The sequence below is a fragment of the Takifugu flavidus genome, chromosome 10, assembly GCF_003711565.1.
Source record: "Takifugu flavidus isolate HTHZ2018 chromosome 10, ASM371156v2, whole genome shotgun sequence".
NCBI lineage: Eukaryota > Metazoa > Chordata > Actinopteri > Tetraodontiformes > Tetraodontidae > Takifugu > Takifugu flavidus.
Window position 1 is genome coordinate 10,134,076 of NC_079529.1, and position 12,740 is coordinate 10,146,815.

Below are 12,740 nucleotides of genomic sequence, written 5' to 3' on the forward strand. Positions count from 1 at the left end.
AGTTTAACCCTGATCCAGTTTGACCCTGATCCAGTTTTACCTGATCCAGTTTGACCCTGATCCAGTTTAACCCTGATCCAGTTTGACCTGATCCAGTTTGACCCTGATCCAGTTCCGCCACCTGTGGGAACAGGAGGACATCAACTGTCAGCTCTCAGTTTGATCTTTTATTCCAGGGGTGAGGTGAGCAGGTGTTTCCACACGTCTGTCATCACGGCGCTGCGAGCTGAATGGTGGATCTGGCGAACAGATCCGGCAGCGGGGATCAGGTACCGATCAGGTAGCCTGAGCCTCCTCAGAGGAGACGGACGGCTTTGACAAGAAAATCTGTAAAGTGAGAACAACAGAAGTGAGCAAAAAATGTTGTAAAGTCAGATCTTATCGCTGCCTCGGGTTAAAGGTATCTTTGATCTTTTCCTTTCCTTTGATGAAGATGGGGCGCTCAGTGCTGATGACATCGACTGCAACGGGAGAACAGCCCACGTCCAGCCCACCACGCCCCCCTGCTGTGGTCACAGCAGACTTGAGCAGCTTTCTGGGCGTTTGAGGAGGTAAAGCAGTAATTGTGTTTCTGAAGATGGCTTCATTTAACTCCTTCACCTCCTTCTTACATCATTTCTCAGGAGCACATAAACTCTTATGACAAATGACGCTAAAGTGTTCAAAGGTTTAGTCTCCCAAAATGGCAAAATAATTATTTCAAGTCTCAAAATGATAGAAAACGATGCTTCAAAGCTGTTAGCAATGCTATCATTTGTTGCTGTTGTGGATGCTGTTATTAGCTTCACCCCACTGAGCAACAAGCCATCGGTCATATGTGTAAAACATGTTTGGTCGTGGTTCAAACACGTGTAACATTACAACATTACAGAATGTGATGGATAGCTGACCAGCTAATCAGCTGAAAGGAAAATCCCTCGTTCAGGGATTCCTGGAAAAGAGGAAGAAGACATTCTCTGTTATATTTCAGACATGATTGAATTACCTGCAGGAACATCCGAGGCAGAAGTGTGTTGAAACAGACGGGCAAAAGAAAAGTGAACACATCCGCATTTCAATAATCGTTCATCATGCTGACCGGACTATAATTGGATTCTCTCGTCGTCTTGCTTTCACACTCTTTTCTTTTTTCATCCTCACTAGTCACTAGTTCTCACCAGCCAATGAGGGCGACCTGGAGTAAAGGCCAGTTAGATCAGGTGTGTCCACACCGCACAAAGAGCAGAAAATCCCTGAATCTAATGTAGCCTTGCAACACCTGGAGTCGATTAAAATGTCGATTCAAACTCAAGTTTAGCCAAGCAGTTAAAATTTGACAGTTTGGAGAGAAGAAGCTTCAGGTTGTGTCTGTTATTCCCCTTTCTGCACGATTGTGAGATGATCCTCCTTCCTACCACTGTTTTCCTCCATTCTTTCTCCCATCTTTTACACACTTTAACACATCAGGGGAAACGAGAGCATCGTCCTGATAATTATTGCTGACAAACAGATTCAAAACCACAGGACGGAATCGGCCTTTTTGTCTTTTCACGTTGGCTAAAACAGCCAAATATTCCCACAGATGCAGCTTAACAACAGGATCTACAATCCTCCATTTTGTCCTAAAGTGGCTGCTAACAGGTCTCGGCTGGACGGGGCTTTAATTTGGATCTTTCTTTTTCTCTGCTGGACCCTCCAAACACGTCCATTTGCTTCAGATCTGCTGAATTTGTCGAGCCAGCAAAGCTGCGTGTATCAGGCTGTGGAGGGATGACAAGCGAACAAGCATCCGCCCACATGGGGGGGCTCAGACATCAAACCCCCCCCTGCACTCTTCACACAGCCGCCGTGGACGCTCCCTCGGGCGCTCGCCACCGGCCGCAGCTTGGAACAGCCACGATCCTCTTCGGGAGGACGATTCCATCAGTGTTGCTGTGGCTGCCCGTTTGAGTTACTCAGCAGATTCAGTCTGAGATCTTTCATGTCCTCCCGATTTAAAAAACAAACAAAATGAAGAGTTTTAGCTGTAGAAGATTCGGTTGGTTGTTTTTCTTCTTTTCTTTAGTGTAAATTTGTAGATTTGACCTGAAAATATAGCAGTTAAAATGCAGCGTTCACACATGCTGATGGTGAGAGAGTGTGAGTGTGTGTGTGTGTGTGTGTGTGTGTGTGGAGACTACACGGTTCACGTGTGTTTGCGAGCGCGTGCACGTCCTGCCAGACCTGCACTAATAGTCTTAATGCTTCCTGAGGAGTTGCCCAGAGCTGCATTAGCCTCTGGATGCTCCATTGATTTGATGCAAAAAGCCTCCTCTCCTCCTCTCCTTCCTCCTCTTCCTCTTCCTCCTCCTCTCCTTCCTCCTCCTCCTCAGCGCAGACTTACTCCACTCATCCAGCCCCTTAAACCTCTATATGACCAGGCTTCCTGTCTCGGGCCCACGGGGTTATCACACCAATGCAATTAAGGTGCTTTAAAAGTGCATTTTCAGTAAGGAGGGGTGTGGGGGGAAGTGTGGGGGTGATGTGGGAGGGAGCGGAGTGGAGGGATCCCCCCTGACCATACCAGCCCCCCCCCGACGGATGGATGGACACACCCAGACTGAGAGGAAATGGGTAAAGCACAGTACTCGAGGTCGGACATTTAAGTGTAATATTAAAGGGGTGGGGGGGGGGGGTTAGAGCACAACCACGCTTAAAAGGAAAACGTTTGCAACTGTCTCCTCTGCAGCTGCCTGAGAAAGCTAAGCTAAAGCTAAGCTAGCAGCGAAACCTTTTAACTCCCGCAGGGATGTAGCTTAGCATCTAACAAAGCGATGCCTGGACCACCCTTCTGGTTCACACTGGTAGGAAGGCCCAGACGCCAGGACTGGTGCCTGAAAAGCCTCTTTTGACCCCTCCCCGAGGTTTAGGCAGGATTTATGTACAGGTGTGTCATACAAACATCAGCGTGGTCACCATGGTTACAAAACATTTCTATGTGTGTGATGGGCAGATACGATGAAAGGGTCAAATCAGCATTGGCAGATTTTTAATGCGCTAACTCTCGCGGCTCTGCTAAAGCAGGAAGTGGGTTTCACTGCTGTCGTTGTGGCTGCTGGCGAGCTCGCGGTGGTTTTTAATTCGTCCGGCGCTTGGCCATGGCGTAAACGCCCGAGTCTTCAGGAAGCTTCCCGGACGATCGATGGAGCTGATCATGCTGATGATGTCTGACGTGCGGGTCGTGCAGCTGAGGCTCGGCGCAGCGCTGCTGACACCCGCCGCTCTTTCTCTGCCCAGATGATTCAGACACATTAGGGTTAATGGGCTAATTACTGCGGCTCTCTCCCCGCGCGTTACGCAATACCTGGGAACATGCAGACAATTAGGTTTCATCTTCCGACAGTGATGGAGAATCCTCCTCCCTGTTGCCTGAAGCGCTCCTCCCAATCCTCCCAGTCAAAACCAACCATACTGGTGAACACGGCATCTCCACCAGCATTGTTAGTGTCAACTATTAAGTTCAGTCTATTTATTACTTTGTTATTTATCACACTGCTGTTAGATTAATTTTCCATTACACCAATTCAACATAATCAGTATAAAAATAGAGATGTGTAAAGAAATCTGCTCTAAATCTGCTCTTTATTCACACGGCATCTGTTACAGTCAGAATTACAGAAATGAACAAGATTAAGATTTTAATTCCATCACCGGAGCTATCGGCATCTGAGGATTAGAACATGGACTGGGTTGACTTTTTTTTATCCCTTTTGGTAATGTTCCTGGAATTGCAGCTTCGGGGGTTTTAGTAATAGAGGTGAGGAGAAAAAGAGGGAAGGAGTGAAAGAGGAAGAAAGAGGGCTGATGTCTCCAGGCTCCTAAAGTAATCTGAAGGAGGTGAAGACAGACTATAATGATGTGAGCAAAGACACTGCGGTCAGGAAGAGATGGAGGAGAGGATGGTAAAAGACAAAAGGAGGAGGAGGAGCAGGAGGAGGAAGAGGAGGAGGAGGAAGAGGAGGAGGAGGAATGGCTAACACACTGTTGGCTAATAAAGTGGCGATCCTCTTCTCCTCATCCAGCCTCTGGTCCTGGTCTGCTGCTCGCTGTAAAACTGCTCTTATTTCTGCAATCAATACCCCCATAATTCCACCAAAATAGCTGCCTCGGCCTCGGCCAAATGGCGGCAAATCACCGGCACGGCGGCGTCGGGGGGTGGGGGGGGGTGCACGGCGGCCGCCTACTCAACCCCACCGCTTCAACGACCAGCCAAACATTCCATTTATCTTCATTCAGATCACTGAAAGCAAACTGTGAATAAGATTTCTGATGCAGTTGTGAGATGGTGGGGGGGCAGTTGGGAGGGGGCGGCGAGCGCGGCGCCGATGAGACGGTTTCTACCAGCTGGCTTAAGAAATGGTGTTTTGATTGCTTTGTTGGGGCTTTGTTTGAGGTGTAGGCGCATCTCTGCAGACGCGGGAGCCGCTTGTGCAGGAACCCTCGGCGGAGCGCACGTGCCCGTTTTGAGTCCCACGATGCTTCGCTCAGGATGTGCACGCAGAGATAATGAGCGAAGGCGTGCTGAAGGATCAGAGGTGCTGCGAGGCTGCGCGCTTATCTCAACACCAGAATGGCGTAAAAACATCGGAGTCAGCGGATTCCGAACACTGCTGGACTGGGAGCTAGAAGTTAGCTGAGATCCAACAGATGAACCCAGAACTCACCCAGTGTACAGTACTGACAGACGTCAGACCGTGGGGGTGTGGACCACAACACTCCCATTGTCCCCCTCCAACCCCCGTTTTATCTTGGTCCATGTCCCTCAGAGTCTTCAGCGTCTTAATGGCTTCTAGATAATCAGGCGTCAAACCTGTTGTGTCACATGACCATGACCCGTAAGAAGGACATCAGTCATAATAAAAGTCTTTTTCCTACAATAAATGAATAGAAAATCCACCCCCCCCCCCCCCCCCCCCCCCCCCAAAAAAATGCTTTTTGCTCAATCATCCTCAGTCGAGGAGGTAAAGCTCAAGCTGCAGGTGAGGGGCAGAGCTGGCGGGCTAAGGATGCAACGCCGCTCTTCATTCTGAAAAGCATCTCTCAGCTTCCTGCCGGCACCATTAATGCCCTCCTCCACCCTTCCCTCCATTCATGGCAGCCTTTAAAGCCAATCTAGCCCGGCCATTTCAGCCCGCTGTCGAATATTCATGTATTCAGGCAGAGCAGCGCCGCGCCGCGCCGCGCCGCGCCGCAGCCTCTTACACCTACACACAGCAGCGACAGCCGGTTACACAACAACAGGCGTCTCCCCGGAGGAGTCTGCCCGGGCCTGGGAGTCAGATCTGAAATAGCTCCCTGATGGGGAGGAAGGAGGCTTTTTGTTGCCGCTCACGATGAAGCCGTGAAGATGGAGACGAAGTGACTTCAAGCTGGAGAAGAGGAAGAGAAGGGGGGGGGCAGCCAAGGGGCTGTGGTTTAGGCTCCGAGCATCGCAATAGTGGTCTGAGATGAGATGTAATCCAGAAAGGGATTAATGGTGATTAAATATTTGTAGTATCGCTCTGTGCAGGGAGGGTAATGGAAGGGAGAGAGCTGTTGCTGTGCCTGTGTGGAGATCATGTCATTACATGTGTTTGGGCTGTTTCATTGAGAGAACGCCGCTCTGCCTCTCCATGTTCCTCAGCATGTCCGTGTGTCAAGGCTCTGGAGGTGTGGATGACATTTACCTCCCTCCGTGGAGTAAAAGCATGGCAAATATTCAATGTTCGTCCTCTATGTGTTCATGTTGAGGCTAAAGGAGGGAGAGTTTCTGCCCTTTCAGTATCTTTCATGGAACGTTTCAAAAACAGCAGGTGCACCCCAACAACTTGTGACTTTTTGCTGCTTTCAGATGAACCTCTTTAATCCTCTACGTTCCTGAAAAGGCTAAGGTGGAGTAAACACCAATCGTTCCCTGTGAGTCTGTGAAAAGGCTACAACAGGGTAAATAAGCCTTCTCGTCCTATCTTGATTCTATTATAAAAAGTCAGTAGACGACATGTTTACCCTTCCGTATTCCTGCGTGTAAAGGTTAATGTAGAGTAAAGAGTGGTGAAGTAGATCACACAGGAAACTGGACAATAAAGTTGCCAGATTGTGCTCTTGTTATTGCCTCTCCAAACCGTGAACCATGAAATTACATCTCTATGCTGGGTGGTTTTACCCTGTCAGGGAACGCTGGGAAGCACACGGAAGCTTGCTGGTCAGCATTTAGCTTCCTCGCTGCTTTTCATCAGTCGGTGATCGATGGTTGCAGGTCCCCGACACGCGTCCTGTCTCCTCCTGTTTTTCAAATTAAAAGCACAGCAATAATCAAGAGTCAGAGCAGCTGTTACTGTTCCGGGCTCTTCTCTTCTCTCAGCTCTATTAATAGATTTGTGCTATTTCAGAAACTGGATGAACGCAGAAATGGCAGCTTTTCCATGATGTCATGTGACTTTTAAAGGTGACACTAATGGACCCAATTCTTACAGCTGTTAAAGGAAGGGGGGGGGGGGACTAAGGGCGGCAGCAATCACCACTCAACAGTGCAAACTTGAGCTTCTTTAAACCCCCAGCTGCTAATACTGCCCCCCCCCCACCACCACACACACAATGGCACAGTAATTGTGTGTGTGTGTGTGTGTGGTGTGTGTGTGTGTGTGTGTGTGTGGTGTGTGTGTGTGTGTCAGGGGACAGGCAGTGAGGAGAAAAAGAGGCTAACAGCATATTAACAATGTTAAGAGTGGGAAGAGAAGCTTACTGCCTATTTTACAGCAATTAGACAGCACAGTTGGTTTTATCCTGACACCCCCCCATCCCATCCCACCCGCCCCCCACCGCCCCTCTGTCTGCTTTCTGCATCTCTCCCTCTCGCTCTCTCCTTCTCTCTCTCATCACTTTCCAGAGATTTTCCTCTCAGCATCTCCAAACAAGGATGAGATGAATAAACAAAGGGAGGCTGCTGCTGTAAACACGGAGCTCAATAGGTGGCGCTACGTTTCCCACCATCACACACTCAAACCATGTGTCAGATTAATGATGAATCAGCTGTGTGAGTGTGTGTGTGTGTGTGTGTGTGTGTGTGTGTGTGTGTGTGTGTGTGTGTGTGTGTGTGTGTGTGTGTGTAAGACAGTGTGTAAAAAGACATTAGTAGAGCGCTGTATTAAGCAGGAAGTAGATTCAGGAAATGATGTCACACTGGTTCTTCCCTGCCGATCAGCTGTTCTAGGCTCATCTGCACTCCAACACGTTCATGTAGCTGCATGTAGCATGAACGGAGATGAAAATACTGCATTCTCGTGTGTGTGTGTGTGTGTGTGTGTGTGTGTGTGTGTGTGTGTGTGTGTGTGTGTGTGTTCCTGGCCCACAGACACGCTCCAGTGATTCAGCCTTTTCTGGTGTCCAGACCTGCACTGATCCAACGTTCCCGTCTGTCAGAACCTCGCTGAAGCCTCCCAGAGGCGTCTTGTGGGGGAGGGGAACACCTCCCCCCTACACACCCCCCCCCTCCCCCCGAGACGTCTCTTTACAGTAAAATTCAATCCGTGTGATGACTCTGCAGCACGTTCACGTCGCAGATCCGCTTCCCGACTGCGACCAGTGAGTCAGCTGTGGCACCTTTGCCGGCTGATGATGCACGCTCAGATTTACCGAGCTTTTCCAGGGCCGAGGGCCGCCGATCCAATCACTTCCTGGCGCTAATTCAGGCGGGAAACGGACCAATCAGAGACGAGGATGCAGACCTGAGCCGTTTATTTGTATTTGTCTATGATTTTTAAGTAAGAGGTGAAGTAATTGTGTGGTATTGATGCTGGTGGCTGATGCTTCTGTTGTAGGAGATGAAGATGATGGTGATGATGATGATGATGATCATCATGATTAAGATGATGATGATATCAGGATGAGTCATTGGTAATGATGTCTACATAAAGGCAGGATCGCCCGTCTCAACCAAAGAGAGAGAGTGAGGTGATCCAGGCTGACTCACCGTCTGTAAAGGAGACGACACGTGCACGCTCACTGAGGAAGGTTCCACCTGCACCGGTTGGGGGGGGGGTTAACCTTCTGAAACCCACACCTGTGCCATCCAAGGCTACCTACCATCGTCCCGATGCCTCCTCCTACTTTTTCCGGCCTTTCTCTTTCTTCCTCCGGCTCTTTTTCCTTTCCTCCATTTGCCGTCTCACTTCCCAGTTCTCGGTGTTTCCTCTTCAGCTCAGAATCACTCTGGACACGATCAACCTAAAGGAAAAACCGGAAAAATGCTTGAAAGTAGGAGGAAGAGGAGGAGGAGCTTAAGGGGAAACCTTGAGATGCGCGTTAAACATACATTTATGAATCTTCCGCTCCCTTCGGTCGTCTCCGAAGCAGAACAAGTCGTCCCTTTTCGCCCACGTCCTCACAAGTGTGTGTTCTCCATCCAGAGGACATAATCTGATTGGATTCTGAACCCTGGTGGTAAATTTGCATACAAATAAGGAAAGAAGTGATTTATTTCCGAACCACGGAGCAACTGTTTGGATTCATACAGCTGTAATCTGCTGCAGAAGCAGCTCAGGCTTCAAACAGTCGCTGTTTTTACGAGGACGTCCGAATGTGCCTCTCTGACACGAACGCAAACAGGCCGAAACAAAGCAGAGCCTGAAAAGAGGGCGTTTTTTGTCCCTAAAGTTCAGACGCAAAACCACATTCAGCACAAGAAAATGGGTTTTCTTTTCTTTTCTTTTTTTTTAAAGAGCTTTTTAGACTCTCCAGTAAACAAAATACATCCCCAGTAACCAGTTAAACAACACACTTAACTTTATGTAAAAACCTCATTTTCAAATGTAACAAAGCGGCACAAACAGCGTGTCAGCCGATGGTCAACCATTAAAGCGTTAGTGGTTCCATCTCCATCCTGACGCTGTTTTCCTCTCTTCCATTAGCATCGTTGGCTTTGTTATTGTAACGACATAAACATAACGCAGGCAGGCGGATGAGATTCCAGCCTCTTAATGGCCTTATGGATGCGATCTCCCAAATAATAATAATAAAACTTAATGTCAGCACGTATATAATCTAATAGAGAAAATCCTATTCAAGACCAGGAAAAATTAGCTTCAGAGAGGATTCAAACACCGAAAATTAGACCCTAACAAAGGGGTTAGGGTTAACAAACTGTTAAGTTTAAAAATGCGTGCGTGTGTGTTTGTGTCTAAGCAAGCTAAATAAAACGTGTCAAAAATCGAGCAGCGTGACAAGAACATTTGTGACTTCGTTAGCTCGCTAAAATGCGTTGAAGCAGCAACACTTGCGACACAACTGTCGCGCTTTCTCTTTGTTTTTGCGGCCCGACGATGGCCATTTCCTGTTTGTAAATTGTCTGTTTTCACCAGACGGTCGTCGAGGACGTCAGAAAGACTCCGGGAGGAAATATGCGCATGTTGCTAATGCAAACAAAAAAAGCTCAAGTTTAATATCGCACAGCAATATAAGGCAGCATATTGAGCCGCAGCTCCGGAGTTGTAATCCTCAACAGATTTAATTCAGAGACGCTACAGACGGAGTCTGTGCGACGTCTTCGGCTCTGTTTGTGACATCTATACGTTTAAAATGTCCAACAAATCATGTGTAGATGTTTCCGCCAGACTGTTTTTAATGATGTGTCAAAGTTAAACTGTTTACTTTTACTCAGTTTTTACGCATCTGGCGACAAAAGCCTCTGATGACAGACAACCACATCTGGGAGCTGCCACCTTACCGTGAGTTCTGAAGAGAATATGTGTCAACACACACACACACACGCACACACACACATGCACGCGCACACTGGGAGAATACTGAGATCACCCAGGAGCTGATGTAAGAACACTCTGCGCCATAGTTTGAGGATGAGCGTCACCTTTTTCAGCTGCTCGTGCCACTGGTGCAGCTGAATCAGGCGAGCGACTTGATGCGTTTCGGGGGCGAAGGCAGGAGGGACGGTGGTTCCACGCGGCGAGACGTGAATGGAAGCACTCAGGATGCAACCAAGCCTCGACAGCAGGGCTCCTCTGTTCATCTGTCAGTCAACCAGGCTGTCGTTCAGAGCTCTGCCGCCCATTAGCTTCACTGCATGGTGCTAGAAGCTGCAGGAGTCTGCAGCGTGCACGCTCCAGTGTGTGTGACACACAGCAAATGAATTTCAGCTTACAGATGATCTTATCATCATATGGAAATTCAGAACATCAAGGGGGGGGGGGGGGGCCTCGGCGGCAGCATCGCCTGTGTGCTAGCTAGCATGTAACAGCCAGGCTAATGGCTGACAGGTCCAGGATGCTGAAGGCGCTCCTCTGCGGTTTTTGCGTGTTGACGGATCTCCATCAACAAAAGATGCATTTGCAGGGGGGCAGGGGGTGGCGGTGGGCAGCCACTTCCTCTTGAAACATTAGCGGGGGTTTTCATGGTTAGCTCTGGGAAACGCCTCCAAGATGAGCTGTCAGCGTTGGGTTGGTGGACTGGGTTGAAATGGGTTGGTTTCTCGACTGTGATCTAAATTCCTGCTAAACTCTCCACGTTTGGTACCTTTATCCAGCCACGACAGTGACATACAGAAACTTTAAACACATTAACTTCAAGAATTAATGTTTTCTAAAGATGAGCTGACAATTCTAAACACACAGATGCACGCACACAAGCATGGGGGTGTCGCGTGGCTTTTTGTATGACTGCACACTTGGTGACACGCGTGTTGAGGATAAGGATAAAAAGGATAAAAGACTTTATTGATCCCACATCGGGGAAATTGCACGTTACAGCGGTAGCCCGTGGTGTACAATACGGAAAAGTACTAAAAGAAAAAATAAAAATAAAAGTCTCTTATGTTATGTACATTGCTATGAACGCATGTATTCGCCGTATTAGCATGTCCAGCATTTTCTGGCCACCTGCTGCCACTTAACGGTGAAATTCAGCCAAGTCCAGCAGGTTAAATCTGCATTAATCTGGGATTCTGCTGCCCGAGGCCAGTTTTGCAGGAGCCTATAGAGAAAAAAATCTTGTCATTTTAACATTTGAACTTAAAAATAAAGTGACACAATTAGCTCCTCCTCCTCTTGTAGCTCAGCTAGCTTTAACTATGTCTACAGCTAAAGTGGGGCTTTCAGGGTGCATCCACCTCTCGCAAATTAAAAATCAAATCAGGAAAATCTGTAAGAAAACCCCCACAAACGTGCGCCTCCTCCCACATGTGCACGTGTCCCTCCTTCCCGATGAAAGCAGCTGACGGGGGTCAGCGAAGAGATGAATGGATGGAACTCTGAGCATCTGTAGGAGGGATGACAGCTGACAGCGAGGCCGCCGCCCTGAGACCTAACCCCGCTCCCTCCTGTCGTTCACCCACTTCCTGTCTGACTCCACGCGTCTGTTTCTGACGCGCTCTCGCCGTCGGCGCAGCCAAATCATGTCCGGAATCATAAATTCCCGTCTGCCCTCTTCCTCCTCTCCTGGTCCTACGTTTGATTTTCCTTTTGACATCGTTTCCTGAATAATTGACGAGTTTATCGCCGATCAGACATTTCCATGATGATCTGATGATGTCAGCGGTTCAAAAAGTTAATTTGGTTTCCCCGCCGGTGTGCGTCCTATAACCCCCGCCCCCAGCCCTAACATTTGTGTCAGTGTGACTCTAAAGATGGTTTGATTTCGGCAAACGTGACCCCTCCCTCGCTTCACAGATGCTAGTTGCTCACGTACGTATGTTTCTGTAGGGGGGCGTTGGCGTCAGTAGGAAAAAAGGGAGATACCATCAGCTCGACCGCACGGGGATGCTGGAAAGGTATAGACGGAAGGTAGGAGTATAGAGCCCATCGGCCCCTGCCCCCCCCCGGCTGTTGCCAGGGTGGTATGACCTGCCGGATTACAAAACAGCCCTCCCATGTGTCTGTGTGTTCTCTGTGCCAGCCGAGAGACTGCGAGAGTGAGCTCCTGCAGCGGCGGAGAGGAGGAGGAGGGGGGAGGAGGGGGAGACAGCGAGGGCGATGCAGAGCAGAGGGGAGCGAGGGAGTAGTGGAGGAGAGGAACAAAGAGGAGGGGAGGCAGATGGATGAAGTGAGGGTGAGAAGCAGGAGAACGGAGGAGCGATGCGAGTGTAGACGAAAGCTTTGAGAGGAGAAGCTTGTTCAGCCCTGAGGGACAGCTGTGGGTAAGTCTCTCACACACACACACACACACACACACACACGCACACACACACACACGCTTGTATCTGCGACAAATCTTCCTGATGAGTTTCACACTCTTTTTTCTGGGGAAAGGTGACACGTTTCCACTGGCGGCCAGACACGAATGACCCAAAAACGCTGATCTGTGATCTCCAATTACTTCCTCAATATTTAGAATTCTTTTGGTTTCATAGGGTTAAAACCTCTTTAACAGGATCCAATTCTGCCGTGCTGCACCCTGGACCCGCCCCCACTCTGCCCATTTGCTCCACCTGAAGCTTTACCTCCTATTGTATGGTCTGACTTCATTAAAGCCCCCCCCCCCCCCCACCCACAATTAGCCACAAAAATGATATATTAACAGATTTCTTTGATTTTGTCCTCCAGGTTTACTCACCTGACACCATCAACCTCACTGGTGCAGTTCCACAAACATCCACCAGGGGCGGGTTGTTGGTGGCAGCAAAATAACTGAATCATTGGGGCAAATATGAAACTGATCCAAACCCGACCCACAGATCACAAATACGTAGCAGCAGTTTTGATTCCCTCATCACCTCACAGGAAGTTCCCAGAACAGTT

At 48.8% G+C, this 12,740-nt stretch overlaps 1 long non-coding RNA gene across 1 annotated transcript in view; it reads left to right on the top strand.

Annotated features, from left to right (window-relative positions):
• Positions 1 to 11,406: 11,406 nt before the first annotated feature.
• The window catches only part of LOC130532474 (uncharacterized), a 15,570-nt gene continuing 14,236 nt past the window's right edge, over positions 11,407 to 12,740 (top strand). The window contains exon 1 of the long non-coding RNA XR_008952342.1: positions 11,407 to 12,139. This is a non-coding gene — a long non-coding RNA (uncharacterized LOC130532474). The remainder of the gene's footprint in view (positions 12,140 to 12,740) is intronic.